Source organism: Schistocerca gregaria, chromosome 1 (genome assembly GCF_023897955.1).
Source record: "Schistocerca gregaria isolate iqSchGreg1 chromosome 1, iqSchGreg1.2, whole genome shotgun sequence".
In the NCBI taxonomy this organism is placed as follows: domain Eukaryota; kingdom Metazoa; phylum Arthropoda; class Insecta; order Orthoptera; family Acrididae; genus Schistocerca; species Schistocerca gregaria.
Window position 1 is genome coordinate 1209537068 of NC_064920.1, and position 16377 is coordinate 1209553444.

At 53.2% G+C, this 16377-nt stretch overlaps 12 non-coding genes across 12 annotated transcripts; all 12 read right to left on the minus strand.

Moving 5' to 3' along the window:
- Nucleotides 1-814: 814 nt before the first annotated feature.
- Nucleotides 815-933, minus strand: LOC126286984 (5S ribosomal RNA). The gene has a single exon (XR_007551741.1). It is a non-coding gene; the product is annotated as a 5S ribosomal RNA (ribosomal RNA).
- A 1207-nt stretch (nucleotides 934-2140) lies between these two features.
- On the minus strand, nucleotides 2141-2259 carry LOC126286996 (5S ribosomal RNA). Its single transcript, XR_007551742.1, has one exon. It is a non-coding gene; the product is annotated as a 5S ribosomal RNA (ribosomal RNA).
- Nucleotides 2260-3457: 1198 nt separating this feature from the next.
- Nucleotides 3458-3576, minus strand: LOC126287007 (5S ribosomal RNA). Its single transcript, XR_007551743.1, has one exon. It is a non-coding gene; the product is annotated as a 5S ribosomal RNA (ribosomal RNA).
- Nucleotides 3577-4763: 1187 nt separating this feature from the next.
- On the minus strand, nucleotides 4764-4882 carry LOC126287018 (5S ribosomal RNA). Its single transcript, XR_007551744.1, has one exon. It is a non-coding gene; the product is annotated as a 5S ribosomal RNA (ribosomal RNA).
- Nucleotides 4883-6080: 1198 nt separating this feature from the next.
- Nucleotides 6081-6199, minus strand: LOC126287029 (5S ribosomal RNA). The gene has a single exon (XR_007551745.1). It is a non-coding gene; the product is annotated as a 5S ribosomal RNA (ribosomal RNA).
- A 1207-nt stretch (nucleotides 6200-7406) lies between these two features.
- Nucleotides 7407-7525, minus strand: LOC126287040 (5S ribosomal RNA). Its single transcript, XR_007551746.1, has one exon. It is a non-coding gene; the product is annotated as a 5S ribosomal RNA (ribosomal RNA).
- Nucleotides 7526-8703: 1178 nt separating this feature from the next.
- LOC126287062 (5S ribosomal RNA) lies at nucleotides 8704-8822 on the minus strand. The gene has a single exon (XR_007551748.1). It is a non-coding gene; the product is annotated as a 5S ribosomal RNA (ribosomal RNA).
- A 1207-nt stretch (nucleotides 8823-10029) lies between these two features.
- LOC126287073 (5S ribosomal RNA) lies at nucleotides 10030-10148 on the minus strand. Its single transcript, XR_007551749.1, has one exon. It is a non-coding gene; the product is annotated as a 5S ribosomal RNA (ribosomal RNA).
- A 1207-nt stretch (nucleotides 10149-11355) lies between these two features.
- LOC126287084 (5S ribosomal RNA) lies at nucleotides 11356-11474 on the minus strand. Its single transcript, XR_007551750.1, has one exon. It is a non-coding gene; the product is annotated as a 5S ribosomal RNA (ribosomal RNA).
- A 1207-nt stretch (nucleotides 11475-12681) lies between these two features.
- LOC126287095 (5S ribosomal RNA) lies at nucleotides 12682-12800 on the minus strand. Its single transcript, XR_007551751.1, has one exon. It is a non-coding gene; the product is annotated as a 5S ribosomal RNA (ribosomal RNA).
- A 1207-nt stretch (nucleotides 12801-14007) lies between these two features.
- On the minus strand, nucleotides 14008-14126 carry LOC126287106 (5S ribosomal RNA). Its single transcript, XR_007551752.1, has one exon. It is a non-coding gene; the product is annotated as a 5S ribosomal RNA (ribosomal RNA).
- Nucleotides 14127-15304: 1178 nt separating this feature from the next.
- LOC126287117 (5S ribosomal RNA) lies at nucleotides 15305-15423 on the minus strand. Its single transcript, XR_007551753.1, has one exon. It is a non-coding gene; the product is annotated as a 5S ribosomal RNA (ribosomal RNA).
- Between the last annotated feature and the right edge of the window lie 954 nt (nucleotides 15424-16377).

Consider the following 16377-nt stretch of genomic DNA (forward strand, 5'->3'; position numbering starts at 1 on the left):
CCTTCCGTCCCGACTTGTCCCGACTTTGCTCGACTGCCGCTCGCTGCCGCTCGGGTCGTGGTCCATATGACAGCACAAGCACGAGAAACATCTGCGAGACTGGCGCCGGCCTGACCGGCGTGTCCGAGGCGCCGTGTGCGGCCGTTCGGTGCTACTAGAGCAGCGGCCGTGCCGTGCCGTGCCGTGCCGTGCCGTGCCGTGGAAAGGTGCGAAAACACGGACACAAGACAGGCGATTCGACAAAGCATCCATCTCTTCCATCGGCGAAAGATAAATTTTTGTTCACAAATTTGCAGTTGAACACTGCTACAAAACTATAAGAACTGGCGTATTTCAGAACGTTCCTGTCGCTTCATACTCTTGGTATTTCTAGAGACACTTTGGAAAAGAGGGCTGGCAGGGGTAGCGAAAAGAAGCAAAAAATGAAGACAGCCAGAGTTCCCAGGCGGTCATGGACCCGAATACTAACGTTGTTGCTTATCGTCGGTGATCGGGCGAGAACAGTTGATTTTTTAGTTTTTTGTTTATTTATTTATTTAGTTAGTTTTTGGAATTAAACGCTCCTACAAAACAGTAGGCTCTGACGCACTTGAAGAGCACATCTGTCGATTCGCAGTGTTTCGTTACTTTCAAGGTGTTCTAGCACTCTTCCTTCGCGCATTCTTGCTCAAACTTAATTTATTACTGTAGTTTCATATGTTACGTTTAATACAGTCGTTTAAAATGCTTGAGGAAGCATCTTTGTCACACCTGAGAGTTAGTATGAAAAGAGGGCTGACCGGTGTAGCGACGTAAAAAGGAAAAAATGAGAGGGAGCCAACAGCACCCGGTGTTCCCAGGCGGTCACCCATCCAAGTACTAACCGGGCCCGATGTTGCTTAACTTCGGTGATCGGACGAGAACCGGTGTATTCAACATGGTATGGCCGTTGGCGTCCTTATACTGTAGCCGCACAGCAGAAGAAGGCTTCGCCTCTCCTCCCAACACACGCAATCGCCGTTTTTCGGTGGCACATTTGACGCAAAGCACGTCCTTCCACCTCGAGAGCGACGCGCAGTGCGGCGCGCCGCCACGTGGGTCGGACGCACAACACAGCTGCTCGTTGCACCGCCTGTCATTCGTTTGGTGCGTGCGGCCTCCGACACTCGCGGCAGACGCACCTTGTTCTTGTTATCCGGCGCAGGGCTTGCGCGCGGCCGGGCGGCGGGGGGACTGCGCGGGGTGTGGCAGTGTCCTGCTGGACCGACGGAAGCTTTCTCACCTGCCCGACACACGCCGCGATTCCAGATATTTGCGTAATTAGCGCGGTGCATTCTCGCCTGTCCCCTCCCCCTTCCGTCCCGACTTGTCCCGACTTTGCTCGACTGCCGCTCGCTGCCGCTCGGGTCGTGGTCCATATGACAGCACAAGCACGAGAAACATCTGCGAGACTGGCGCCGGCCTGACCGGCGTGTCCGAGGCGCCGTGTGCGGCCGTTCGGTGCTACTAGAGCAGCGGCCGTGCCGTGCCGTGCCGTGCCGTGCCGTGGAAAGGTGCGAAAACACGGACACAAGACAGGCGATTCGACAAAGCATCCATCTCTTCCATCGGCGAAAGATAAATTTTTGTTCACAAATTTGCAGTTGAACACTGCTACAAAACTATAAGAACTGGCGTATTTCAGAACGTTCCTGTCGCTTCATACTCTTGGTATTTCTAGAGACACTTTGGAAAAGAGGGCTGGCAGGGGTAGCGAAAAGAAGCAAAAAATGAAGACAGCCAGAGTTCCCAGGCGGTCATGGACCCGAATACTAACGTTGTTGCTTATCGTCGGTGATCGGGCGAGAACAGTTGATTTTTTAGTTTTTTGTTTATTTATTTATTTAGTTAGTTTTTGGAATTAAACGCTCCTACAAAACAGTAGGCTCTGACGCACTTGAAGAGCACATCTGTCGATTCGCAGTGTTTCGTTACTTTCAAGGTGTTCTAGCACTCTTCCTTCGCGCATTCTTGCTCAAACTTAATTTATTACTGTAGTTTCATATGTTACGTTTAATACAGTCGTTTAAAATGCTTGAGGAAGCATCTTTGTCACACCTGAGAGTTAGTATGAAAAGAGGGCTGACCGGTGTAGCGACGTAAAAAGGAAAAAATGAGAGGGAGCCAACAGCACCCGGTGTTCCCAGGCGGTCACCCATCCAAGTACTAACCGGGCCCGATGTTGCTTAACTTCGGTGATCGGACGAGAACCGGTGTATTCAACATGGTATGGCCGTTGGCGTCCTTATACTGTAGCCGCACAGCAGAAGAAGGCTTCGCCTCTCCTCCCAACACACGCAATCGCCGTTTTTCGGTGGCACATTTGACGCAAAGCACGTCCTTCCACCTCGAGAGCGACGCGCAGTGCGGCGCGCCGCCACGTGGGTCGGACGCACAACACAGCTGCTCGTTGCACCGCCTGTCATTCGTTTGGTGCGTGCGGCCTCCGACACTCGCGGCAGACGCACCTTGTTCTTGTTATCCGGCGCAGGGCTTGCGCGCGGCCGGGCGGCGGGGGGACTGCGCGGGGTGTGGCAGTGTCCTGCTGGACCGACGGAAGCTTTCTCACCTGCCCGACACACGCCGCGATTCCAGATATTTGCGTAATTAGCGCGGTGCATTCTCGCCTGTCCCCTCCCCCTTCCGTCCCGACTTGTCCCGACTTTGCTCGACTGCCGCTCGCTGCCGCTCGGGTCGTGGTCCATATGACAGCACAAGCACGAGAAACATCTGCGAGACTGGCGCCGGCGTGTCCGAGGCGCCGTGTGCGGCCGTTCGGTGCTACTAGAGCAGCGGCCGTGCCGTGCCGTGCCGTGCCGTGCCGTGGAAAGGTGCGAAAACACGGACACAAGACAGGCGATTCGACAAAGCATCCATCTCTTCCATCGGCGAAAGATAAATTTTTGTTCACAAATTTGCAGTTGAACACTGCTACAAAACTATAAGAACTGGCGTATTTCAGAACGTTCCTGTCGCTTCATACTCTTGGTATTTCTAGAGACACTTTGGAAAAGAGGGCTGGCAGGGGTAGCGAAAAGAAGCAAAAAATGAAGACAGCCAGAGTTCCCAGGCGGTCATGGACCCGAATACTAACGTTGTTGCTTATCGTCGGTGATCGGGCGAGAACAGTTGATTTTTTAGTTTTTTGTTTATTTATTTATTTAGTTAGTTTTTGGAATTAAACGCTCCTACAAAACAGTAGGCTCTGACGCACTTGAAGAGCACATCTGTCGATTCGCAGTGTTTCGTTACTTTCAAGGTGTTCTAGCACTCTTCCTTCGCGCATTCTTGCTCAAACTTAATTTATTACTGTAGTTTCATATGTTACGTTTAATACAGTCGTTTAAAATGCTTGAGGAAGCATCTTTGTCACACCTGAGAGTTAGTATGAAAAGAGGGCTGACCGGTGTAGCGACGTAAAAAGGAAAAAATGAGAGGGAGCCAACAGCACCCGGTGTTCCCAGGCGGTCACCCATCCAAGTACTAACCGGGCCCGATGTTGCTTAACTTCGGTGATCGGACGAGAACCGGTGTATTCAACATGGTATGGCCGTTGGCGTCCTTATACTGTAGCCGCACAGCAGAAGAAGGCTTCGCCTCTCCTCCCAACACACGCAATCGCCGTTTTTCGGTGGCACATTTGACGCAAAGCACGTCCTTCCACCTCGAGAGCGACGCGCAGTGCGGCGCGCCGCCACGTGGGTCGGACGCACAACACAGCTGCTCGTTGCACCGCCTGTCATTCGTTTGGTGCGTGCGGCCTCCGACACTCGCGGCAGACGCACCTTGTTCTTGTTATCCGGCGCAGGGCTTGCGCGCGGCCGGGCGGCGGGGGGACTGCGCGGGGTGTGGCAGTGTCCTGCTGGACCGACGGAAGCTTTCTCACCTGCCCGACACACGCCGCGATTCCAGATATTTGCGTAATTAGCGCGGTGCATTCTCGCCTGTCCCCTCCCCCTTCCGTCCCGACTTGTCCCGACTTTGCTCGACTGCCGCTCGCTGCCGCTCGGGTCGTGGTCCATATGACAGCACAAGCACGAGAAACATCTGCGAGACTGGCGCCGGCCTGACCGGCGTGTCCGAGGCGCCGTGTGCGGCCGTTCGGTGCTACTAGAGCAGCGGCCGTGCCGTGGAAAGGTGCGAAAACACGGACACAAGACAGGCGATTCGACAAAGCATCCATCTCTTCCATCGGCGAAAGATAAATTTTTGTTCACAAATTTGCAGTTGAACACTGCTACAAAACTATAAGAACTGGCGTATTTCAGAACGTTCCTGTCGCTTCATACTCTTGGTATTTCTAGAGACACTTTGGAAAAGAGGGCTGGCAGGGGTAGCGAAAAGAAGCAAAAAATGAAGACAGCCAGAGTTCCCAGGCGGTCATGGACCCGAATACTAACGTTGTTGCTTATCGTCGGTGATCGGGCGAGAACAGTTGATTTTTTAGTTTTTTGTTTATTTATTTATTTAGTTAGTTTTTGGAATTAAACGCTCCTACAAAACAGTAGGCTCTGACGCACTTGAAGAGCACATCTGTCGATTCGCAGTGTTTCGTTACTTTCAAGGTGTTCTAGCACTCTTCCTTCGCGCATTCTTGCTCAAACTTAATTTATTACTGTAGTTTCATATGTTACGTTTAATACAGTCGTTTAAAATGCTTGAGGAAGCATCTTTGTCACACCTGAGAGTTAGTATGAAAAGAGGGCTGACCGGTGTAGCGACGTAAAAAGGAAAAAATGAGAGGGAGCCAACAGCACCCGGTGTTCCCAGGCGGTCACCCATCCAAGTACTAACCGGGCCCGATGTTGCTTAACTTCGGTGATCGGACGAGAACCGGTGTATTCAACATGGTATGGCCGTTGGCGTCCTTATACTGTAGCCGCACAGCAGAAGAAGGCTTCGCCTCTCCTCCCAACACACGCAATCGCCGTTTTTCGGTGGCACATTTGACGCAAAGCACGTCCTTCCACCTCGAGAGCGACGCGCAGTGCGGCGCGCCGCCACGTGGGTCGGACGCACAACACAGCTGCTCGTTGCACCGCCTGTCATTCGTTTGGTGCGTGCGGCCTCCGACACTCGCGGCAGACGCACCTTGTTCTTGTTATCCGGCGCAGGGCTTGCGCGCGGCCGGGCGGCGGGGGGACTGCGCGGGGTGTGGCAGTGTCCTGCTGGACCGACGGAAGCTTTCTCACCTGCCCGACACACGCCGCGATTCCAGATATTTGCGTAATTAGCGCGGTGCATTCTCGCCTGTCCCCTCCCCCTTCCGTCCCGACTTGTCCCGACTTTGCTCGACTGCCGCTCGCTGCCGCTCGGGTCGTGGTCCATATGACAGCACAAGCACGAGAAACATCTGCGAGACTGGCGCCGGCGTGTCCGAGGCGCCGTGTGCGGCCGTTCGGTGCTACTAGAGCAGCGGCCGTGCCGTGCCGTGCCGTGCCGTGCCGTGGAAAGGTGCGAAAACACGGACACAAGACAGGCGATTCGACAAAGCATCCATCTCTTCCATCGGCGAAAGATAAATTTTTGTTCACAAATTTGCAGTTGAACACTGCTACAAAACTATAAGAACTGGCGTATTTCAGAACGTTCCTGTCGCTTCATACTCTTGGTATTTCTAGAGACACTTTGGAAAAGAGGGCTGGCAGGGGTAGCGAAAAGAAGCAAAAAATGAAGACAGCCAGAGTTCCCAGGCGGTCATGGACCCGAATACTAACGTTGTTGCTTATCGTCGGTGATCGGGCGAGAACAGTTGATTTTTTAGTTTTTTGTTTATTTATTTATTTAGTTAGTTTTTGGAATTAAACGCTCCTACAAAACAGTAGGCTCTGACGCACTTGAAGAGCACATCTGTCGATTCGCAGTGTTTCGTTACTTTCAAGGTGTTCTAGCACTCTTCCTTCGCGCATTCTTGCTCAAACTTAATTTATTACTGTAGTTTCATATGTTACGTTTAATACAGTCGTTTAAAATGCTTGAGGAAGCATCTTTGTCACACCTGAGAGTTAGTATGAAAAGAGGGCTGACCGGTGTAGCGACGTAAAAAGGAAAAAATGAGAGGGAGCCAACAGCACCCGGTGTTCCCAGGCGGTCACCCATCCAAGTACTAACCGGGCCCGATGTTGCTTAACTTCGGTGATCGGACGAGAACCGGTGTATTCAACATGGTATGGCCGTTGGCGTCCTTATACTGTAGCCGCACAGCAGAAGAAGGCTTCGCCTCTCCTCCCAACACACGCAATCGCCGTTTTTCGGTGGCACATTTGACGCAAAGCACGTCCTTCCACCTCGAGAGCGACGCGCAGTGCGGCGCGCCGCCACGTGGGTCGGACGCACAACACAGCTGCTCGTTGCACCGCCTGTCATTCGTTTGGTGCGTGCGGCCTCCGACACTCGCGGCAGACGCACCTTGTTCTTGTTATCCGGCGCAGGGCTTGCGCGCGGCCGGGCGGCGGGGGGACTGCGCGGGGTGTGGCAGTGTCCTGCTGGACCGACGGAAGCTTTCTCACCTGCCCGACACACGCCGCGATTCCAGATATTTGCGTAATTAGCGCGGTGCATTCTCGCCTGTCCCCTCCCCCTTCCGTCCCGACTTGTCCCGACTTTGCTCGACTGCCGCTCGCTGCCGCTCGGGTCGTGGTCCATATGACAGCACAAGCACGAGAAACATCTGCGAGACTGGCGCCGGCCTGACCGGCGTGTCCGAGGCGCCGTGTGCGGCCGTTCGGTGCTACTAGAGCAGCGGCCGTGCCGTGCCGTGCCGTGCCGTGCCGTGGAAAGGTGCGAAAACACGGACACAAGACAGGCGATTCGACAAAGCATCCATCTCTTCCATCGGCGAAAGATAAATTTTTGTTCACAAATTTGCAGTTGAACACTGCTACAAAACTATAAGAACTGGCGTATTTCAGAACGTTCCTGTCGCTTCATACTCTTGGTATTTCTAGAGACACTTTGGAAAAGAGGGCTGGCAGGGGTAGCGAAAAGAAGCAAAAAATGAAGACAGCCAGAGTTCCCAGGCGGTCATGGACCCGAATACTAACGTTGTTGCTTATCGTCGGTGATCGGGCGAGAACAGTTGATTTTTTAGTTTTTTGTTTATTTATTTATTTAGTTAGTTTTTGGAATTAAACGCTCCTACAAAACAGTAGGCTCTGACGCACTTGAAGAGCACATCTGTCGATTCGCAGTGTTTCGTTACTTTCAAGGTGTTCTAGCACTCTTCCTTCGCGCATTCTTGCTCAAACTTAATTTATTACTGTAGTTTCATATGTTACGTTTAATACAGTCGTTTAAAATGCTTGAGGAAGCATCTTTGTCACACCTGAGAGTTAGTATGAAAAGAGGGCTGACCGGTGTAGCGACGTAAAAAGGAAAAAATGAGAGGGAGCCAACAGCACCCGGTGTTCCCAGGCGGTCACCCATCCAAGTACTAACCGGGCCCGATGTTGCTTAACTTCGGTGATCGGACGAGAACCGGTGTATTCAACATGGTATGGCCGTTGGCGTCCTTATACTGTAGCCGCACAGCAGAAGAAGGCTTCGCCTCTCCTCCCAACACACGCAATCGCCGTTTTTCGGTGGCACATTTGACGCAAAGCACGTCCTTCCACCTCGAGAGCGACGCGCAGTGCGGCGCGCCGCCACGTGGGTCGGACGCACAACACAGCTGCTCGTTGCACCGCCTGTCATTCGTTTGGTGCGTGCGGCCTCCGACACTCGCGGCAGACGCACCTTGTTCTTGTTATCCGGCGCAGGGCTTGCGCGCGGCCGGGCGGCGGGGGGACTGCGCGGGGTGTGGCAGTGTCCTGCTGGACCGACGGAAGCTTTCTCACCTGCCCGACACACGCCGCGATTCCAGATATTTGCGTAATTAGCGCGGTGCATTCTCGCCTGTCCCCTCCCCCTTCCGTCCCGACTTGTCCCGACTTTGCTCGACTGCCGCTCGCTGCCGCTCGGGTCGTGGTCCATATGACAGCACAAGCACGAGAAACATCTGCGAGACTGGCGCCGGCGTGTCCGAGGCGCCGTGTGCGGCCGTTCGGTGCTACTAGAGCAGCGGCCGTGCCGTGGAAAGGTGCGAAAACACGGACACAAGACAGGCGATTCGACAAAGCATCCATCTCTTCCATCGGCGAAAGATAAATTTTTGTTCACAAATTTGCAGTTGAACACTGCTACAAAACTATAAGAACTGGCGTATTTCAGAACGTTCCTGTCGCTTCATACTCTTGGTATTTCTAGAGACACTTTGGAAAAGAGGGCTGGCAGGGGTAGCGAAAAGAAGCAAAAAATGAAGACAGCCAGAGTTCCCAGGCGGTCATGGACCCGAATACTAACGTTGTTGCTTATCGTCGGTGATCGGGCGAGAACAGTTGATTTTTTAGTTTTTTGTTTATTTATTTATTTAGTTAGTTTTTGGAATTAAACGCTCCTACAAAACAGTAGGCTCTGACGCACTTGAAGAGCACATCTGTCGATTCGCAGTGTTTCGTTACTTTCAAGGTGTTCTAGCACTCTTCCTTCGCGCATTCTTGCTCAAACTTAATTTATTACTGTAGTTTCATATGTTACGTTTAATACAGTCGTTTAAAATGCTTGAGGAAGCATCTTTGTCACACCTGAGAGTTAGTATGAAAAGAGGGCTGACCGGTGTAGCGACGTAAAAAGGAAAAAATGAGAGGGAGCCAACAGCACCCGGTGTTCCCAGGCGGTCACCCATCCAAGTACTAACCGGGCCCGATGTTGCTTAACTTCGGTGATCGGACGAGAACCGGTGTATTCAACATGGTATGGCCGTTGGCGTCCTTATACTGTAGCCGCACAGCAGAAGAAGGCTTCGCCTCTCCTCCCAACACACGCAATCGCCGTTTTTCGGTGGCACATTTGACGCAAAGCACGTCCTTCCACCTCGAGAGCGACGCGCAGTGCGGCGCGCCGCCACGTGGGTCGGACGCACAACACAGCTGCTCGTTGCACCGCCTGTCATTCGTTTGGTGCGTGCGGCCTCCGACACTCGCGGCAGACGCACCTTGTTCTTGTTATCCGGCGCAGGGCTTGCGCGCGGCCGGGCGGCGGGGGGACTGCGCGGGGTGTGGCAGTGTCCTGCTGGACCGACGGAAGCTTTCTCACCTGCCCGACACACGCCGCGATTCCAGATATTTGCGTAATTAGCGCGGTGCATTCTCGCCTGTCCCCTCCCCCTTCCGTCCCGACTTGTCCCGACTTTGCTCGACTGCCGCTCGCTGCCGCTCGGGTCGTGGTCCATATGACAGCACAAGCACGAGAAACATCTGCGAGACTGGCGCCGGCCTGACCGGCGTGTCCGAGGCGCCGTGTGCGGCCGTTCGGTGCTACTAGAGCAGCGGCCGTGCCGTGCCGTGCCGTGCCGTGCCGTGGAAAGGTGCGAAAACACGGACACAAGACAGGCGATTCGACAAAGCATCCATCTCTTCCATCGGCGAAAGATAAATTTTTGTTCACAAATTTGCAGTTGAACACTGCTACAAAACTATAAGAACTGGCGTATTTCAGAACGTTCCTGTCGCTTCATACTCTTGGTATTTCTAGAGACACTTTGGAAAAGAGGGCTGGCAGGGGTAGCGAAAAGAAGCAAAAAATGAAGACAGCCAGAGTTCCCAGGCGGTCATGGACCCGAATACTAACGTTGTTGCTTATCGTCGGTGATCGGGCGAGAACAGTTGATTTTTTAGTTTTTTGTTTATTTATTTATTTAGTTAGTTTTTGGAATTAAACGCTCCTACAAAACAGTAGGCTCTGACGCACTTGAAGAGCACATCTGTCGATTCGCAGTGTTTCGTTACTTTCAAGGTGTTCTAGCACTCTTCCTTCGCGCATTCTTGCTCAAACTTAATTTATTACTGTAGTTTCATATGTTACGTTTAATACAGTCGTTTAAAATGCTTGAGGAAGCATCTTTGTCACACCTGAGAGTTAGTATGAAAAGAGGGCTGACCGGTGTAGCGACGTAAAAAGGAAAAAATGAGAGGGAGCCAACAGCACCCGGTGTTCCCAGGCGGTCACCCATCCAAGTACTAACCGGGCCCGATGTTGCTTAACTTCGGTGATCGGACGAGAACCGGTGTATTCAACATGGTATGGCCGTTGGCGTCCTTATACTGTAGCCGCACAGCAGAAGAAGGCTTCGCCTCTCCTCCCAACACACGCAATCGCCGTTTTTCGGTGGCACATTTGACGCAAAGCACGTCCTTCCACCTCGAGAGCGACGCGCAGTGCGGCGCGCCGCCACGTGGGTCGGACGCACAACACAGCTGCTCGTTGCACCGCCTGTCATTCGTTTGGTGCGTGCGGCCTCCGACACTCGCGGCAGACGCACCTTGTTCTTGTTATCCGGCGCAGGGCTTGCGCGCGGCCGGGCGGCGGGGGGACTGCGCGGGGTGTGGCAGTGTCCTGCTGGACCGACGGAAGCTTTCTCACCTGCCCGACACACGCCGCGATTCCAGATATTTGCGTAATTAGCGCGGTGCATTCTCGCCTGTCCCCTCCCCCTTCCGTCCCGACTTGTCCCGACTTTGCTCGACTGCCGCTCGCTGCCGCTCGGGTCGTGGTCCATATGACAGCACAAGCACGAGAAACATCTGCGAGACTGGCGCCGGCCTGACCGGCGTGTCCGAGGCGCCGTGTGCGGCCGTTCGGTGCTACTAGAGCAGCGGCCGTGCCGTGCCGTGCCGTGCCGTGCCGTGGAAAGGTGCGAAAACACGGACACAAGACAGGCGATTCGACAAAGCATCCATCTCTTCCATCGGCGAAAGATAAATTTTTGTTCACAAATTTGCAGTTGAACACTGCTACAAAACTATAAGAACTGGCGTATTTCAGAACGTTCCTGTCGCTTCATACTCTTGGTATTTCTAGAGACACTTTGGAAAAGAGGGCTGGCAGGGGTAGCGAAAAGAAGCAAAAAATGAAGACAGCCAGAGTTCCCAGGCGGTCATGGACCCGAATACTAACGTTGTTGCTTATCGTCGGTGATCGGGCGAGAACAGTTGATTTTTTAGTTTTTTGTTTATTTATTTATTTAGTTAGTTTTTGGAATTAAACGCTCCTACAAAACAGTAGGCTCTGACGCACTTGAAGAGCACATCTGTCGATTCGCAGTGTTTCGTTACTTTCAAGGTGTTCTAGCACTCTTCCTTCGCGCATTCTTGCTCAAACTTAATTTATTACTGTAGTTTCATATGTTACGTTTAATACAGTCGTTTAAAATGCTTGAGGAAGCATCTTTGTCACACCTGAGAGTTAGTATGAAAAGAGGGCTGACCGGTGTAGCGACGTAAAAAGGAAAAAATGAGAGGGAGCCAACAGCACCCGGTGTTCCCAGGCGGTCACCCATCCAAGTACTAACCGGGCCCGATGTTGCTTAACTTCGGTGATCGGACGAGAACCGGTGTATTCAACATGGTATGGCCGTTGGCGTCCTTATACTGTAGCCGCACAGCAGAAGAAGGCTTCGCCTCTCCTCCCAACACACGCAATCGCCGTTTTTCGGTGGCACATTTGACGCAAAGCACGTCCTTCCACCTCGAGAGCGACGCGCAGTGCGGCGCGCCGCCACGTGGGTCGGACGCACAACACAGCTGCTCGTTGCACCGCCTGTCATTCGTTTGGTGCGTGCGGCCTCCGACACTCGCGGCAGACGCACCTTGTTCTTGTTATCCGGCGCAGGGCTTGCGCGCGGCCGGGCGGCGGGGGGACTGCGCGGGGTGTGGCAGTGTCCTGCTGGACCGACGGAAGCTTTCTCACCTGCCCGACACACGCCGCGATTCCAGATATTTGCGTAATTAGCGCGGTGCATTCTCGCCTGTCCCCTCCCCCTTCCGTCCCGACTTGTCCCGACTTTGCTCGACTGCCGCTCGCTGCCGCTCGGGTCGTGGTCCATATGACAGCACAAGCACGAGAAACATCTGCGAGACTGGCGCCGGCCTGACCGGCGTGTCCGAGGCGCCGTGTGCGGCCGTTCGGTGCTACTAGAGCAGCGGCCGTGCCGTGCCGTGCCGTGCCGTGCCGTGGAAAGGTGCGAAAACACGGACACAAGACAGGCGATTCGACAAAGCATCCATCTCTTCCATCGGCGAAAGATAAATTTTTGTTCACAAATTTGCAGTTGAACACTGCTACAAAACTATAAGAACTGGCGTATTTCAGAACGTTCCTGTCGCTTCATACTCTTGGTATTTCTAGAGACACTTTGGAAAAGAGGGCTGGCAGGGGTAGCGAAAAGAAGCAAAAAATGAAGACAGCCAGAGTTCCCAGGCGGTCATGGACCCGAATACTAACGTTGTTGCTTATCGTCGGTGATCGGGCGAGAACAGTTGATTTTTTAGTTTTTTGTTTATTTATTTATTTAGTTAGTTTTTGGAATTAAACGCTCCTACAAAACAGTAGGCTCTGACGCACTTGAAGAGCACATCTGTCGATTCGCAGTGTTTCGTTACTTTCAAGGTGTTCTAGCACTCTTCCTTCGCGCATTCTTGCTCAAACTTAATTTATTACTGTAGTTTCATATGTTACGTTTAATACAGTCGTTTAAAATGCTTGAGGAAGCATCTTTGTCACACCTGAGAGTTAGTATGAAAAGAGGGCTGACCGGTGTAGCGACGTAAAAAGGAAAAAATGAGAGGGAGCCAACAGCACCCGGTGTTCCCAGGCGGTCACCCATCCAAGTACTAACCGGGCCCGATGTTGCTTAACTTCGGTGATCGGACGAGAACCGGTGTATTCAACATGGTATGGCCGTTGGCGTCCTTATACTGTAGCCGCACAGCAGAAGAAGGCTTCGCCTCTCCTCCCAACACACGCAATCGCCGTTTTTCGGTGGCACATTTGACGCAAAGCACGTCCTTCCACCTCGAGAGCGACGCGCAGTGCGGCGCGCCGCCACGTGGGTCGGACGCACAACACAGCTGCTCGTTGCACCGCCTGTCATTCGTTTGGTGCGTGCGGCCTCCGACACTCGCGGCAGACGCACCTTGTTCTTGTTATCCGGCGCAGGGCTTGCGCGCGGCCGGGCGGCGGGGGGACTGCGCGGGGTGTGGCAGTGTCCTGCTGGACCGACGGAAGCTTTCTCACCTGCCCGACACACGCCGCGATTCCAGATATTTGCGTAATTAGCGCGGTGCATTCTCGCCTGTCCCCTCCCCCTTCCGTCCCGACTTGTCCCGACTTTGCTCGACTGCCGCTCGCTGCCGCTCGGGTCGTGGTCCATATGACAGCACAAGCACGAGAAACATCTGCGAGACTGGCGCCGGCCTGACCGGCGTGTCCGAGGCGCCGTGTGCGGCCGTTCGGTGCTACTAGAGCAGCGGCCGTGCCGTGCCGTGCCGTGCCGTGCCGTGGAAAGGTGCGAAAACACGGACACAAGACAGGCGATTCGACAAAGCATCCATCTCTTCCATCGGCGAAAGATAAATTTTTGTTCACAAATTTGCAGTTGAACACTGCTACAAAACTATAAGAACTGGCGTATTTCAGAACGTTCCTGTCGCTTCATACTCTTGGTATTTCTAGAGACACTTTGGAAAAGAGGGCTGGCAGGGGTAGCGAAAAGAAGCAAAAAATGAAGACAGCCAGAGTTCCCAGGCGGTCATGGACCCGAATACTAACGTTGTTGCTTATCGTCGGTGATCGGGCGAGAACAGTTGATTTTTTAGTTTTTTGTTTATTTATTTATTTAGTTAGTTTTTGGAATTAAACGCTCCTACAAAACAGTAGGCTCTGACGCACTTGAAGAGCACATCTGTCGATTCGCAGTGTTTCGTTACTTTCAAGGTGTTCTAGCACTCTTCCTTCGCGCATTCTTGCTCAAACTTAATTTATTACTGTAGTTTCATATGTTACGTTTAATACAGTCGTTTAAAATGCTTGAGGAAGCATCTTTGTCACACCTGAGAGTTAGTATGAAAAGAGGGCTGACCGGTGTAGCGACGTAAAAAGGAAAAAATGAGAGGGAGCCAACAGCACCCGGTGTTCCCAGGCGGTCACCCATCCAAGTACTAACCGGGCCCGATGTTGCTTAACTTCGGTGATCGGACGAGAACCGGTGTATTCAACATGGTATGGCCGTTGGCGTCCTTATACTGTAGCCGCACAGCAGAAGAAGGCTTCGCCTCTCCTCCCAACACACGCAATCGCCGTTTTTCGGTGGCACATTTGACGCAAAGCACGTCCTTCCACCTCGAGAGCGACGCGCAGTGCGGCGCGCCGCCACGTGGGTCGGACGCACAACACAGCTGCTCGTTGCACCGCCTGTCATTCGTTTGGTGCGTGCGGCCTCCGACACTCGCGGCAGACGCACCTTGTTCTTGTTATCCGGCGCAGGGCTTGCGCGCGGCCGGGCGGCGGGGGGACTGCGCGGGGTGTGGCAGTGTCCTGCTGGACCGACGGAAGCTTTCTCACCTGCCCGACACACGCCGCGATTCCAGATATTTGCGTAATTAGCGCGGTGCATTCTCGCCTGTCCCCTCCCCCTTCCGTCCCGACTTGTCCCGACTTTGCTCGACTGCCGCTCGCTGCCGCTCGGGTCGTGGTCCATATGACAGCACAAGCACGAGAAACATCTGCGAGACTGGCGCCGGCGTGTCCGAGGCGCCGTGTGCGGCCGTTCGGTGCTACTAGAGCAGCGGCCGTGCCGTGGAAAGGTGCGAAAACACGGACACAAGACAGGCGATTCGACAAAGCATCCATCTCTTCCATCGGCGAAAGATAAATTTTTGTTCACAAATTTGCAGTTGAACACTGCTACAAAACTATAAGAACTGGCGTATTTCAGAACGTTCCTGTCGCTTCATACTCTTGGTATTTCTAGAGACACTTTGGAAAAGAGGGCTGGCAGGGGTAGCGAAAAGAAGCAAAAAATGAAGACAGCCAGAGTTCCCAGGCGGTCATGGACCCGAATACTAACGTTGTTGCTTATCGTCGGTGATCGGGCGAGAACAGTTGATTTTTTAGTTTTTTGTTTATTTATTTATTTAGTTAGTTTTTGGAATTAAACGCTCCTACAAAACAGTAGGCTCTGACGCACTTGAAGAGCACATCTGTCGATTCGCAGTGTTTCGTTACTTTCAAGGTGTTCTAGCACTCTTCCTTCGCGCATTCTTGCTCAAACTTAATTTATTACTGTAGTTTCATATGTTACGTTTAATACAGTCGTTTAAAATGCTTGAGGAAGCATCTTTGTCACACCTGAGAGTTAGTATGAAAAGAGGGCTGACCGGTGTAGCGACGTAAAAAGGAAAAAATGAGAGGGAGCCAACAGCACCCGGTGTTCCCAGGCGGTCACCCATCCAAGTACTAACCGGGCCCGATGTTGCTTAACTTCGGTGATCGGACGAGAACCGGTGTATTCAACATGGTATGGCCGTTGGCGTCCTTATACTGTAGCCGCACAGCAGAAGAAGGCTTCGCCTCTCCTCCCAACACACGCAATCGCCGTTTTTCGGTGGCACATTTGACGCAAAGCACGTCCTTCCACCTCGAGAGCGACGCGCAGTGCGGCGCGCCGCCACGTGGGTCGGACGCACAACACAGCTGCTCGTTGCACCGCCTGTCATTCGTTTGGTGCGTGCGGCCTCCGACACTCGCGGCAGACGCACCTTGTTCTTGTTATCCGGCGCAGGGCTTGCGCGCGGCCGGGCGGCGGGGGGACTGCGCGGGGTGTGGCAGTGTCCTGCTGGACCGACGGAAGCTTTCTCACCTGCCCGACACACGCCGCGATTCCAGATATTTGCGTAATTAGCGCGGTGCATTCTCGCCTGTCCCCTCCCCCTTCCGTCCCGACTTGTCCCGACTTTGCTCGACTGCCGCTCGCTGCCGCTCGGGTCGTGGTCCATATGACAGCACAAGCACGAGAAACATCTGCGAGACTGGCGCCGGCCTGACCGGCGTGTCCGAGGCGCCGTGTGCGGCCGTTCGGTGCTACTAGAGCAGCGGCCGTGCCGTGCCGTGCCGTGCCGTGCCGTGGAAAGGTGCGAAAACACGGACACAAGACAGGCGATTCGACAAAGCATCCATCTCTTCCATCGGCGAAAGATAAATTTTTGTTCACAAATTTGCAGTTGAACACTGCTACAAAACTATAAGAACTGGCGTATTTCAGAACGTTCCTGTCGCTTCATACTCTTGGTATTTCTAGAGACACTTTGGAAAAGAGGGCTGGCAGGGGTAGCGAAAAGAAGCAAAAAATGAAGACAGCCAGAGTTCCCAGGCGGTCATGGACCCGAATACTAACGTTGTTGCTTATCGTCGGTGATCGGGCGAGAACAGTTGATTTTTTAGTTTTTTGTTTATTTATTTATTTAGTTAGTTTTTGGAATTAAACGC